A 13,471-nucleotide genomic window follows, 5' to 3' on the forward strand; every position below is an offset into this window, starting at 1 on the left:
TCCTTAATTCCCCTCCTAATAACCATTTTTCATTGCAGAGAGGTTTGCTGCTCCCTTACTCCCAGGCTCAGCTGAGCACTAAAGAAATGCCATTTTTCTATCAGCCAGTTAACCCACTTTCCAAGGAAACCTTTATACTAATTTCACCATTTGGACTTGAATTTCTTTTTTATTAGCTATCTTAACTTTCTTCAGTCCTGACTTGTAGCACTGCTCTGCTAACAGATGGCACAGTCCTTCCCTTGCCAATGAGAAGTCTAACACTTTTATAAAGGTAGGATTTTCTTAATGGGAACGAACAGGTGGGCAGAGCAGAAGAATGCAACAATTACGTTTAACTCTTGGCAATAAATGATGATCCCAAATATCTGCTGTTATTGCAATCTAAGTCTGAGCCACAGCAAGCATGAAAAGAGGTGGGGGAAATAAAAAAATTAAAAAGGGGCAAATGTTGCAAGCTTTACCTGGGCTTGAGGTGAGTGACAAAGTAGAACTTGAGCAAAAATTAGGGGATTTGGGGCCAAAACAGGTCATCCTTGAAGAACTGAAGACTGGGGAAAAAAATTGTTGGGAAGGTTGCAAATAAAAAATTATCCCCAAAGAAATGCATCCCCTTGTGAATGTATTGCAGAGCTAACAGTACTGGTTTTAGCTGTAGGAACATGAAGCCTACCTGGGCAGTCATCCCAGCTCCTAGTCATCCCTGCAGGCACAGTCCCAGCCAGGGGAAGCAGGGCAAGATTCCCTTCTATGACCCTTGCTTCTCCTTTGCAGTGAACCAAAAGAGAAAGGTTCTGTGAAAGGAAGGACTTGGGACCCGAGTTTCTCAGGTGTCCAGATTTTTAATGTCACAGTTGTGTGCCTAACAGGACCCTCAGAGGAGTTTTGAGAGAGCTGGGGGTGTTCACCTGGAGAAGAGAAGGCTCCAGGGAGACCTTAGACACCCTTCCAGCGCCTGAAGGGGCTCCAGGAGAGCTGGAGAGGGACTTGGGACAAGGGATGGAGGGACAGGACAAGAGGGAATGGCTTCCCAGTGCCAGATGGATGGGATATTGGGAAGGAATTGTTCTCTATGAGGGCAGGGAGTCCCTGCACAGGTTGCCCAGAGAAGCTGTGGCTGCCCCTGGATCCCTGGAAGTGTCCAAGGCCAGGCTGGACAGGGCTTGGAGCAATCAGGGATAGTGGAAGGTGCCCCTGCCCATGGCACTGGATGGTCTTTTAACCCAAACCATTCTGGGATTCTATGATTCAATCTACAAAGTAATGGAAGTCTCGTGTCTGTCCCACAAAACTGCATCAGGCATCTTCAGTGCAATGCTGTAGCTCAGCTTCGTGGTTCAGTGCCTTCATAGAACAGCTCAGTAAAATCACGGTACCTGTATTCCATTTAAGTTTTTTTATCTTGTTGTGATGAAGAGCTGTTTGGACCTCAGTATGAGAACTACTCGATTCTGACATTTTCCACTCAAAGAATGGCTACCATTTCCCCTTCCCCCCAGATTCACCGAGGCGGAGCAGCAGCGCCTGTGTCAGCCCTGTGCTGCCCCTGGCAGTGATTTCACATGGATGGATGCCTCAGTTTTGCCCTCTGGACTAAGCATTGCTTCCTGGGATGCACTGAGAAGCTCAGCTCGAGGGAAGAATCACACCGTGTTAGGAGAGAGGCAGAGAGCTTGGCTTGGGGCAGCAAACAGGGGCACGAACTGAAGCATTGCTAGCAAAACACTAATAGAGAAAGAGCTGCTAAATTGGTATGACAGGAAATGTTTGCAACTTTTGCAGACTCGGAAGTGCAAGATTGGAACTGTGTTTTAAAAGACCCATGCCAAAAGACTCCTATATTTATCTGATAGGAGAGACCATCACAGAGAACTCTATTTTTCTGACAGAAGCTACAGTTTTGCAGGGCCATAAGAAAATTCTTCAACCAGGCAGCCTCAGAAAACCTTTGAAAACTGATTCCTATTATTGAAGAGTACATTACTCTGCCATCTGAGCCTTCCAAACCCTTCAAGGGCAAAAGAAACTCAAATATATTCCTGTAATCAAAGATCTAAAACTTAATCTAGTGGGCAAGGTCTATGTACTTGATCCAAATCGTGACTGCAGAAAAGCTTCAGTCTTCCTGTCCCCAGTTTCCCTTCCATAAACAATAGAAAACTGATTAAGACTAGACAGGTTAAGTGGAATCCACTTCCTTCTTTTGAAGCCTACATTAATCATCAAGCTTTCTCCTTAATTTTGGTGAGCAGTGACATTATACAGCTACAAAACAACAGCTAATCATACTGGACTCTCTACTTGGGTTCTCTGATGCTCTGCCAAGGTTAGAAATGGCAGCCAGGTGGAGTGCTCAGATCCCCTTGTCACTCTCTATGGCATAAGCATTCCAGGCACATATGGCCCCTTTGAAATATTGCAGCAATGGGGCATTACAAAAATAAGGAAAAAATTCTGGACTGCACTTGCAGCATTTAAAAGAACTGCCAATTTTCTTTCCTGAAATGAAAATATTCAGCTTGCTCGAAACGTAAGTGAAAGGTCATTAAATAAATAACTCAAGCAGTCAAACGACTGACCAAATTACAAAATTTGTCAACAAAATTTTGATTTAGTACCTTCAAAATTTCTTAATAATGCCAACATTCTGTATATATATACACTTTTGCACTATGCAGAGCAGAAAAGGTTTTAACCTGTTCCAATGAAAGGAGAAGTATAACCAAACAGTACATCACTGCCTAAGGTACATAGTCCCCATTTTTGTATGAATATCTGAATGGGTTTTAGAACCTGTTTTTTAGACAGTTGGACTGGAGCATGATTACAGGTCCCTTCCAGCTAATGATTCTGTTCTATTTTAACTGACTTCTCTCTCATGTTCATCCCATTATTCTCCTGAACTACCATTACTCTGGAATGTTTAAAAGAACTTCCACATTTGAAAGAGGCTTTGGATGCACCTGGTTATCCCAGAAGGAACTTACTGAAGCAACGACAAACCAGACACATCAGTGAATGTGCCATACTTGTACTCAATCCACAAACAGGAAAAAAGCCCACTAAGTAAAATCAAAACCACAGCAATATTCTTACCAATATCTTCAAACAGGAAAAGGAGATTAGAGTTTACTTAATTAATTTATTACATTTTCTGTATCTTAAAACACAAGTGATATTTTAGTTTCATAATGTGCTTGCCTGAACAAAGAATTAATCATCATCATAAGGTATGGAACTTAAAGTTTAAATGTTGTCTAAGCTCCAAGGGTAGCAGGTTATTAAAAGTAAAAATAACTGCTACTGAACAGACTGAAATACCAACCTCATTCCAACTGGAATCTCCTTCTCAATATCAGCTGCCTTTGGAACTGAAAGATAGCAATGTCTATAAAACTTTGCTACAAATTAATCCAAGGGATGAACCAGTAGCTTGTCAACAGTTTGAAAAAAGTGTATAAAACACTGCACAGAGATATTTTATAGGGAAATGAACAGGATATGTTTTTATATATGCCAGCTTTATGATTTATTGGATGTCTGCTCAGTACGAGTATACAACAAGGGAAAAGAATGTTTCTACTTTAGCAGACTCATGAAGGCAAAATGTATGAAAATAAACTGATCCCTGAAATTCTAGTACATTTTTGCCTAATAAATATAACTTGTGAAATACATTTGTCCAAATATTTTTCATTTGAGGAAATGGCCTCAAATTGTGACAGGGAAGGTTTAGATTAGGCATTAGGAAAGATTTTTTTTCACAGAAGGGGTTGTGAAGCATTGGAACAAGCTGCCCAGAGAAGTGGTGTCCTTGTGTGGGCACATGGACAGCTTGTGAACTGCCACCATTGGGGGGTGGCAATTTTAAGGACTTCAACATACATTATTTATACTACTTCCTTTAAAGCAGCTTCAGCTCTAGGTTCAAATGCTCAGTGAAAAACCAACTACAACATACAGATTTGCCCAGGTTAAATAAGTCTCCAGTAAGATAAAAACCAGTTTTGCAAACAACACAAACACTAGAAAAGGTTTCCATGAGAATTCACTTGGATTTCTGTGTGAGCTCCCTTTGGCAAAGGAAGCACACATTTAGTGACCATTGAGCCAAGTTACTCACAACTGTGTTGAAAGCATGTTCCAACAATATACACCTAAACATCACCCAAACATCTACCAAAACTGGCATCCCTTCATACACAAAATCTCCACTGGAAGAGTTTGGATTGGCAGGAGTTCTTGTTAGGGAAGCAAACAAGTGCCTGCGTCTTCACAAAGTCAAACAAGCGAAACAACTGATCTGGTTTTACTCTATTAGAATCACAGAGTGGTTTAGGTTGGAAAAGACCTTGAAGATCAAGTCCAACCATGAACCCAGCACCACCACCAGCTTCACCACTAACCATGTCCTCGAGTGCCACATTCCAACGTTTGACAACCCTTTCTGCGAAGAAATTTTCTTTAATATCCCACCTGACCCTTCCCTGGCACAGCTTGAGGCCATTCCCTCTCCTCCTGTCCCTTGTTCCCTGGAGCAGAGCCCAACCCCCCCAGCTACACCCTCCTGTCAGGGTGTTGTAGAGAGTGAGAAGGTCCCCCCTGAGCCTCCTTTTCTCCAGGCTGAATTGACATGTGAGTTTGGGGGGCTGATGTCTCAGACTGTAAGCACTATAGTTTTAATCTTCTGCCATTGCTTCCACAGACTCTCCATTGAAGGTCATTCCTGTAGTAATTTATGTTTGCAATATTTGCATAGGAATGTTCATCTGAAAAGCTTTCCTACACAACTGGGGGGCACAGCAAGAGAACCAAGGAACAAAACACTGTATAGCTCTGAGAAGCAATACTGTCCAGCTCTGCCCATGGACCACACATTTTCCTGCTCAGGCCTAGGTGTGGAACAGACTGCTCAGATTTTCTTTGTTGGCAATGTTTTCTTAAAAAAGGGGAAGCAAAACAGCTGGCTCAGTTCTGTATGGAAGCTAACTTTGGAGGCTGTGAGATCACAAGCAGCTTTCCATGCTGAGATGACCCTGCTCCTCTCCCAGAGAGGCCCCCACTGTGCCTGCTCTATCCTTGAATTTCTCATCCTTTTCAGCTGAAAATGCAGAAGATAATTTAATTTCTTCTCTTTTCCATCCACTCTGTCCCCAGCCCATGGGGCTGCAGGGGGTTGTTTTGACTGAAGTGCAGGACCTGGTACTTGGCCTTGTTGAACCTCATCCTGCTGGAATCTCTCTCCATCTTTCTTGTTGGCTCCCTTCTTGTGAGTTCCTTCTTTTCAGGCTTCTCCATCAGTCTCCCCCTATTCCCTCTCTCCCCTCATACCTTGATACCTTTAGGAATGCAGCACAATACTGGATGGGAAAACCAAAAAAATTGCAGCCCTGAGGCACCTACAGGCAGAGGATTCAATGACTGCACACCAAGCCCTCATTACAGAGTTTAGTCAGGGAGAGATGAATGCTAAATTTAACACCACCAAATGAGTGCAACTACCCTTCTGGAGCCAGGATTCTTATAGTATAACTAAAATACCAGAGCCCAGCTCAACAATTAAGAAATCAGAAAGTAAATCAGGGTGTAGGATAAAACTTTTGCTGACACATCTGCTGCCAAATGTTTTCAGACCTGTCAAACCTTTTCTACAAGGAGTTCCTAGTGAGCTCTTTTTGTTGGTTGGTGTGTTGTTTTCTTTTTTAAGTGGATTGCCATTTTTTGGAGTCATTACCTGATACACTTCTCATTTCCAGTTCACTTGGCTGCATGGTTGGTTTTTTTGTTGGACAAGTTTCTAGATTACCCATGTCATCTGTAAATAACAAAAGCATGCTAAGAACCTCAGCATCAAATCATCTCTGCTGCTAAGCTGGAAAGACAGCAGAAAATGAAAACATCAGCAAGTTCTCTGAGAAGAATATGCTAAACCTCAAGAACTATGTCAATTAGACATTAAAACTACTGGTGTCTCAACTAAATACCTACTTACATGCATACCAGGAGACACAATTTATCCCTCATTTTAAATAACTTTCATTTTCCAACTCACAAAGAAAATCCTTTCACGTTCATAATACAATACAAAGAGATAGATTATTCAACCTAAAAAAATCTGACATTTAAGAAAAACAGGCCAAAGGATGTCAGGACACATTAGCTTCTTTACCAAAGTTCATTAGCCCTCTTGAAACAGGATGCTGGGGCTCATGGCCAGCACCAGAAGCTTCTGAGGAACCTCAAAGGGCTTCAATCCAAAAATTAAAGCCCATAGTAAATCTCCTTTCTTAAACCCTAAAATTAAAAAAAAAAAAAAAAAAATCAGGTATACAGTCTTAAGATTATATGAAACTTCCTTTACTATCTTATGTGTTAGATATAGTATAATACTTTATGTCCAGTTGATGCTCATAGAAGCTGTTTATATATTTATGAAGGAACATTATTCAGAGATTGCATGAAGTCTTTTGTGTTTCTGATCCCTCTGACTCTTGTTACATTTTATATTACATGGAGTAAATCTCTGAAAGTACAGGAGCTTTGCTTACAAACAATGGCATCGAAACACTAAGATTCTTTCAAATATTGTAAGCATTTTTGGCTTTGGTTTATTTGTAGTATTGTCACACTTGATTTATAATGGGGTATTCTGACTATGAATAAGCATGCTTTAAAAAAACCCTCACTAACCTCTTCATCTCTATGATATCTTGAAACAGCTAAAAATATGGGGTAGGGAAAAAATAAGTAATTTCCTTTCAAACAGATGTTAGGTCTTTCATTTAAATGAATATCTCTATCTCCTATTGTCATGGGAGAAGGAGTAAAGGCAAGAGGCCCCTCTTGGCTTCACAGTATCAAATGATAAGAGACTTTTTCATATCTGTTCTTATTTACTGCTTCTTCATACTGAACAGCATCAGTCTTGTCAGTCTTTCATAAAAAAGTTTTTCCACATCCCTAATCTTTCTTGTTATCCCTTCCTGGTTACTGTGCTTTAACTTGGAAGAAAAACTCGTGATGAGATCCAAAACTAAGTGAAATGAGTTGGAAGTGCACATTTTTACACTGTGGGAGCAGACACTTGCCCAGCTTACAGAGGGATGTACAATGCTTTCTTATTTCTCTGTCACAAATGGGTACTTTTGGAGATAATTTAGTTCAGCATGAAGCCCTTTAGTCAGGACTACAAAGAACATCAGAAAAGATGACTCTAATGATGCCTGAATGTCAAAAATCTCTGGCATCTTCCCCAGTCTAAGGCAGTCAGCAGGGAAACCTGGACATCCTTTGCCTCCACCCCAAAATTTGCCCAGCTATTCAGGGCAAAAAGAGGATAGAAGCAAAAAAAGTTTCCACATAGCTGCAAGAATCCATGCGGTGTTTTCAATCTCAATGTGGTGTCTTTCTGTACAAAATCTTATGAAGAAAGATGAGACATTTCTTCCTGCTTTAACATCTGTTTGATCTTCCTTGCTTCATTTGTGCACATCCAAAAGAACTGTCCTGAACAAGCTGATGCAAGAACAGCAACATTTATAGAGGTAATGACTGACATGGATGCAATCATCCTGCAAATGCCTCAATACTGGGGAAAATACACAGGATTTTTAGTGCCACTTTGAGGGAATAAACAGCAGAAGTGATATTGTTAGAATCAATATTTCCCAAATGCACAGATAAGAAAGGAACTGTCCTAAAGTCATGGACCATGGCAGCAGAGGAGGGAGAACAACATTAACATTTTGTGGAACAAACAGTTTTGAGAACTATTTTGCCATAAGGCAGCTTAGCCCATTTGTGAGATAAGGACAGCCTCTTACCTTTGAAAAACCTCCTGCTGATAAACCCAAGAGTAGAAATCAAAGGGCTTAAAAGCACAATAAAGTGCTTTACTGAGTAGGGACAGGCTTGTGCGTTTGCCTAAATGCTTCACAAAACACTTGTTACCACTGACAGGTACTGAAGGGTGCCTAAGTCCTTCAAATACCCACTTAACAAATTTCCAAGAAGCATACAGTGAATATATTCCAGACTGGTTCTACAGACACAGTTCCTCATGTTTCAAGAACCAACCCAATGCCCAGAACTGGAAGAAGCTGCAATAATCCTTAGGTCATACCCTGCATTTTTCAAGAAGCCTGCTCAATATTTTCCCCCAGCCCTCTGCTACCACTGATTAGAACCAAGGGGTGAAAGGAAGCAGAGGTTAGGTCATTTGGGACCTCAGCAGGAAATCCACCATTATCCAAGCACATGGCTTCTTAAACATCTTAACAAGACTTTTATAGCTAAACACAATGGCAGGGGCCGAGACCTAATGTGGTTCAGTGTTTCTGAACTTGAGGCTTCAGTGTTCTCCCTCCTGCCACCTGTTTTGGCAACACAGAATGGTTTGGGCTGGAAGGGACCCTGAAGATCACGTAGACAAACATTCTGGGCACTGGCATTGTTAATGGTGCTTCACAATTATATTTTTTGTGCTTTAAGATTTTCATAATGTTAAGTGCTACTATGATTTCTTCAAAGAAAACAGAGCTCTGTATGAACAGCAGCTTCATTTAGACAGAGATTACCCACTCTGAATTTGTAAGTAGATTATAAAATAAATATTAATAAGACTAGTCTATATGGGGAAATTAAAAGGACCTATGAATAACGTTGCTCTGTATAATTGAACACACAGATCTATCAAGCTATTAAGGAAACCTGATTATGTCTGATTTGCAAAACTGGAGAAAGTGAAATAAACTGATTAACAAATGAAGCTGGGCAAAATGATCTGTTCTTAGCTCCTTGCTCTGTTCCACCAAAGCCTGCCATCCCCAGCACTGAAGTGCACAGCCGTCTCCTCCTCTGGCTACAAACATTTCAACCACGTTTACCCACATCAAATAAAGATGAACAGAATGTAACACTATGTAACAGACCAGGTTGAAATACAGCTTGAATACTGCATTCAATTCAGTGGAGTTATGTCACAGGCTTTTTTCAATGTGCTTGAGAAGAGTTCTGTGTGACTCTTCGGGGTAGCCACTATGGGACAGTGCACAGCCAATGGCACCTGGAAGTGCAGACATTCCCTGAAACCCACAAGCTCAGGCATTGACTGGATCCAGGCTAGCAGTAAAACAGACCACCACCTATCCCTAGAAAACTGAGGAGTATCTTAAGAGAAGAGGATGTTTATTTTCTTTACAAGGTGTTGACTCTTTCAGGCAACAATTAAAGTGTGCATGACTACAGCAGCAAGGAAAATCAGAATTTCCCATTATCATTATAATGAATTTAATTTCCTGAACTTGTTTTTTTTTTTTTTTTTAATTTAATTTACTTACAGGCACGGTCTTCAGTGACGCAACCTTCATGCTTCTCAGACAGAAAGAGTTATGCCAGTTATGCCATACTCTTTACTACAGGCTAGTTATTAAGAGTTTCCTTTCCATGGAATTTATTTTCTGCATGAAAGCAAGTGAAAATGTAAACCTCGAGGGAAGGAAACAAAATGGGTGAGAAAAATGTTACAGTTTCAGCTGCCATCAGCAATATCTTAGAATCCCTCACACACTCTGAGCAGGTCCATTTATTAAGACCCATAGAAATGGGAGATCTTTAAGCTACTTTTTTTTTTTTTTGGCTTTCTAAGACCCTGTCTAAAAAGGTACAAAAGGGATCCTGCTTTGAGAGAAGTCTACTTCAAATGACACTGTTGTTTGCCTGTAGAAAACCTGTCTGGCTTGTTCCAGGTGGGTACTGAAAGAGTGAGATGAGGCCAAGAAGGAAATGGTGTCTTGCTGTGAAGGCAGTTGTCAAATGATGAAAACAGCAGGGGGAAGAATGATTCCAAGATCCTTTTAGAAATGAAACTTTTCACTTGAGGGCCACAGAGCCCTCAGTGATATGGCTCCTGGCATGGTAATCAGGCTGCTGCACAGGCCAGTCTGCTCTTGCAGAGCTTACTCAAAATATTTAACCGTAACTTTTTCATGCAAAATTATCCTGGAGACTCTTCTGTATTAATACTAGTACTTTTCCCTTGTGCTTTGAACATCAGAAAATTAAATTCATGAAACGCTTCCATTTCATAATTGCTTAGTATCCTATCTCAGCAATCTGCAAACATCTATGAAGAGTACTATATACTCAGCATACAGCAAATGGTGCTTGAATGTTTTAGTAAGAGCCCATCTTGAGGTAATAACAGGCAGTTTAGAGCAATGCTTGTCACTTCTTCTGTGCTATGCACTCAACAAGATGCTAGAGCTACTAAAGAAAGAAAAAAATAGCAGTGACAAACATCTGTGGCATGTGTTACTGGGGAGTCCTGCAGTGCACTGATCCTCCGAATTAGATGCAGGAGTTGCCTCTACTCTTAGTGTCCAGGTTTATAGGTTTATAGGTTGCAGGAAACTTTCTTATTATTTGCTCAAAAATACTGAAGCTGAATGGGAGAGGAGGAGTGAGGCAGGAGGCTGCTCATGCTAGTCATGACCTAAATTCCTATCAGGGAACTTGTCTTTTTTTCCGTCCTTTCAGTCAAACTAGACAACTTCCCACATTCTGACAGCCCTATATAAAGTTCTTAAAAAAAGTCTAATCATCACATAGGAAGTAAAGGTCTCTGGGATACATACCATGTTTTCTCATTGACTTGGGCTTTGTAAATTGCTGGCTCAACCTGGCTTTGATCTTCACTGGCGTCTTCGAATGTCACAGCACTGTAAACAGAAAATGCAAAGAGTCACTGCAGAAACATTAAACATACAAGTAGAAGAATGGCAAAGTGAAGCCCTGTTAGCTATCAGCACAGATGGGGAAAGCCTACAACTCAAATTGAAAGGGTTCAATGGTTTTGAGTATCCCAGCAGTTGCCTGATTCACATAACAAGATGAAAAACTCTAAGCAGAATGGGGCAGGAAACAGACGCAGCGAGGCATTGAAATGGATTCTCCAGAAACAGGAGAAAAAGGATTACACCGCTAATCTGGGGTAATGCCAGCAGTGAAACTGAGGGAAGGTGGATGTCCCTTATTAAAAACATTGTTTTACAGGCTCTATAAGCTTTGCTTATGAGGCAAGATGCTCTTCTGTTCTTAACGTTTCTGGGAGAAGGTAAAACACAGATTTCTGGGGATATGACTGCGAAGACTGAGGATAACTCAAAATCTGTTCAAATTTCAAAGTTCAAATTTCAAAGTTCAAATTTCATTCAGTGACATAAGAATTCTCACTGATCCCTGATTAGTAATGCCCTAAATGTCATAGAAAGCCCCATATCCTTCTTGAAACAGGAGATCTAGTTATAGATGGGACTGCTCTGAGCCAGTTTGCCATGGTATGGACAACATACACTCAAGGAAAAAAAGCATGCAGGAGCTGGCTGCTGCTGCAGTCATACTCAGCCTAGAGAAAGAGGATATGACCATGGGGTTTTGCCACTCTGCCCATGGTCTTACACAGATCTGATGTAGATTGCTCAGGATTCGACATCTGACATCATCTATGCTTCTCTTTCCCTCCTCATTATACCAAAGTTTTGTTTATTTAAATACATTTATATACTGTGTTCACAAGCCTAGTGCATAAGGCAAAATCCAGTCAGCATCTTTCAACTTGAAAGTTTGGGAGGACAGGAAAGCCAAGAAATAGAGGAGCACTCTGCTAGAATCTAGTGAAAAGGAGGAGTGATAAACAGAAAGGAGAAACTGGCAGAGACTAACACACTCCTTTTCAGGAGTTTACTAAGCTAGATGTATTTTTTTACAGACAGTATCACAATTGTATTATATAGTATAAGTGAACTATCATTGGCGATAAGGTTTGAACTTACAACAAATCACCCACACATGCCTGGGTGAAGGCTCTACCTAATCATAGCCAAGACTTGCCAGCACCAGGATACAAAAGGCAAGAACCCAGAAAACTGAGAAAGGAGCTTTATGTAATGCCTGCTCCAAGGTGTGAGCTGGGAGAAGCTGTTCCAGGGTCCCTGATCAGCTAGAAGACAGTGTTAGCTCTCAGTGCCCTCTTTGGAGAAGCCACAAGAAGAGCTGTTAGCAAGGCCAGTATAGACAGAGAGAACAGTGGGTGGCAGAGAGCAACAAGGTAGCATGAAAAAAGCAGGTCAACACACAAAAACTGACAACTTAAATCAGGCCACGCTTCCCATCAAGCTTGAACAATGCCAGGCTGGAGTCAGGGAAGAAACCAGCTGGTCTGACCGTGGGTTCAACAGATGAAGGCACTCTGAAAGTGCTACGTGTACCCGAGGCATGGCAGTGTCTGCTACTCTACCCCCACGTTACAATCTACTGCTGCCCTCCAGGGTAAGTCTTGTTTGCCAAGCTAATTTAAGCATGCAAGCATGGAAGATTAACTCAGTGCCATCAGACAGTGTGGTTAATTTTCCCCAGGTTTCTCAACAACAGCTGAGCCAATGCGGTCACAATGGTGACCCCCCCAGCCTGAGGTAGGCTCTGGTCACTGCAGAACGAGTGACAACAGAAACCCCACCTGTGCAAGTGCTTCCAGAACACCCACCAGCACTGGGATTTTGCTGGTTTCCAGCTGAAGAGCTGAACCGAGTACTTTTATAGGGATCCCCACATACCAAATGGGATTCTGTTGCTAATGGCCAATGCCAAGCAGCAGAATACAGAAGACAAGAATGAGAAGTGGGCAGAAGTGATGCAATTTGTTTTTTCTTGAGCCTTAAGCCTAACATTAGAAATCCTGAATTTTCTCAGAAGATGGTGACTGTGTCACAAACCTCACGTCACATTTTTAAAAGAGCCTTAGTGCCTACCCACAGAAGGATGCCACAGCTTTCATCACTGTTATCACTTCACATCCTTTCCACTCCTTTCTGCTTCACCGCCGAGGGAGCGAGTGAATAAATTAGCTTCATTTTCAAAACCAGGCTCTGTCATTTTTCTTGACTGTTAGTTCCTAGTAGTATTTTCCTTTTTGTGATACCAGTATCAATTTCAGGCCCAATTCTGAAATCATAGAAAGAGAGAGAAGCACTCTTTCTTTACTGAAGCCAGTGAAGCAACAGATGTACAGTCAGAATCAAGCCCATTAAATAGAGAAGACCAAACTTTATCTTTTCTCTGTCTCTCCCGAATACAAGGTACCAGATGGAGGATGTGAAGTGTCTAAAGAAAAGCTTTGGTTCAAACGCAGTCCTGAGAGAAGCAAAAATCCAATAAGTTTATGGCATACAAGTCACTTTTGCTCTGACACCCACAGATGTGGATTCCAACCTTCTGTTTGCAAATCCCTGAGGTCCACCTGACTGTTTTCAAGGGATTCATAATACCTGCAAGAAATAGCTTAGGAGAGCAAGCTGTGTTTGGGGACAAGGTATGGAAGGGTATGTAGAAATCAAACCAGGTCAACAATTACTCATTGATTCCATTACCTCATTTTTTCACACTTTCTGTAAAGGTAGAAGCTATAAGCAACACC

General features: G+C 41.3%; 1 long non-coding RNA gene across 2 annotated transcripts in view; it reads right to left on the reverse strand.

The window, feature by feature from the left end:
* LOC108502744 overlaps positions 1-12,974 on the reverse strand; it is a 34,555-nt gene extending 21,581 nt beyond the window's left edge. For both annotated transcript variants that reach the window (XR_001876581.1, XR_001876582.1), the window contains exons 1-3: positions 12,807-12,974; positions 10,635-10,718; positions 9,339-9,486 (exon numbers count right to left, since the gene is read on the reverse strand). This is a non-coding gene — a long non-coding RNA (uncharacterized LOC108502744). The remainder of the gene's footprint in view (positions 1-9,338; positions 9,487-10,634; positions 10,719-12,806) is intronic.
* Positions 12,975-13,471: the final 497 nt, after the last annotated feature.

This window comes from Lepidothrix coronata, unplaced genomic scaffold, assembly GCF_001604755.1.
Source record: "Lepidothrix coronata isolate B3197 unplaced genomic scaffold, Lepidothrix_coronata-1.0 Scaffold124, whole genome shotgun sequence".
In the NCBI taxonomy this organism is placed as follows: Eukaryota; Metazoa; Chordata; class Aves; order Passeriformes; family Pipridae; genus Lepidothrix; species Lepidothrix coronata.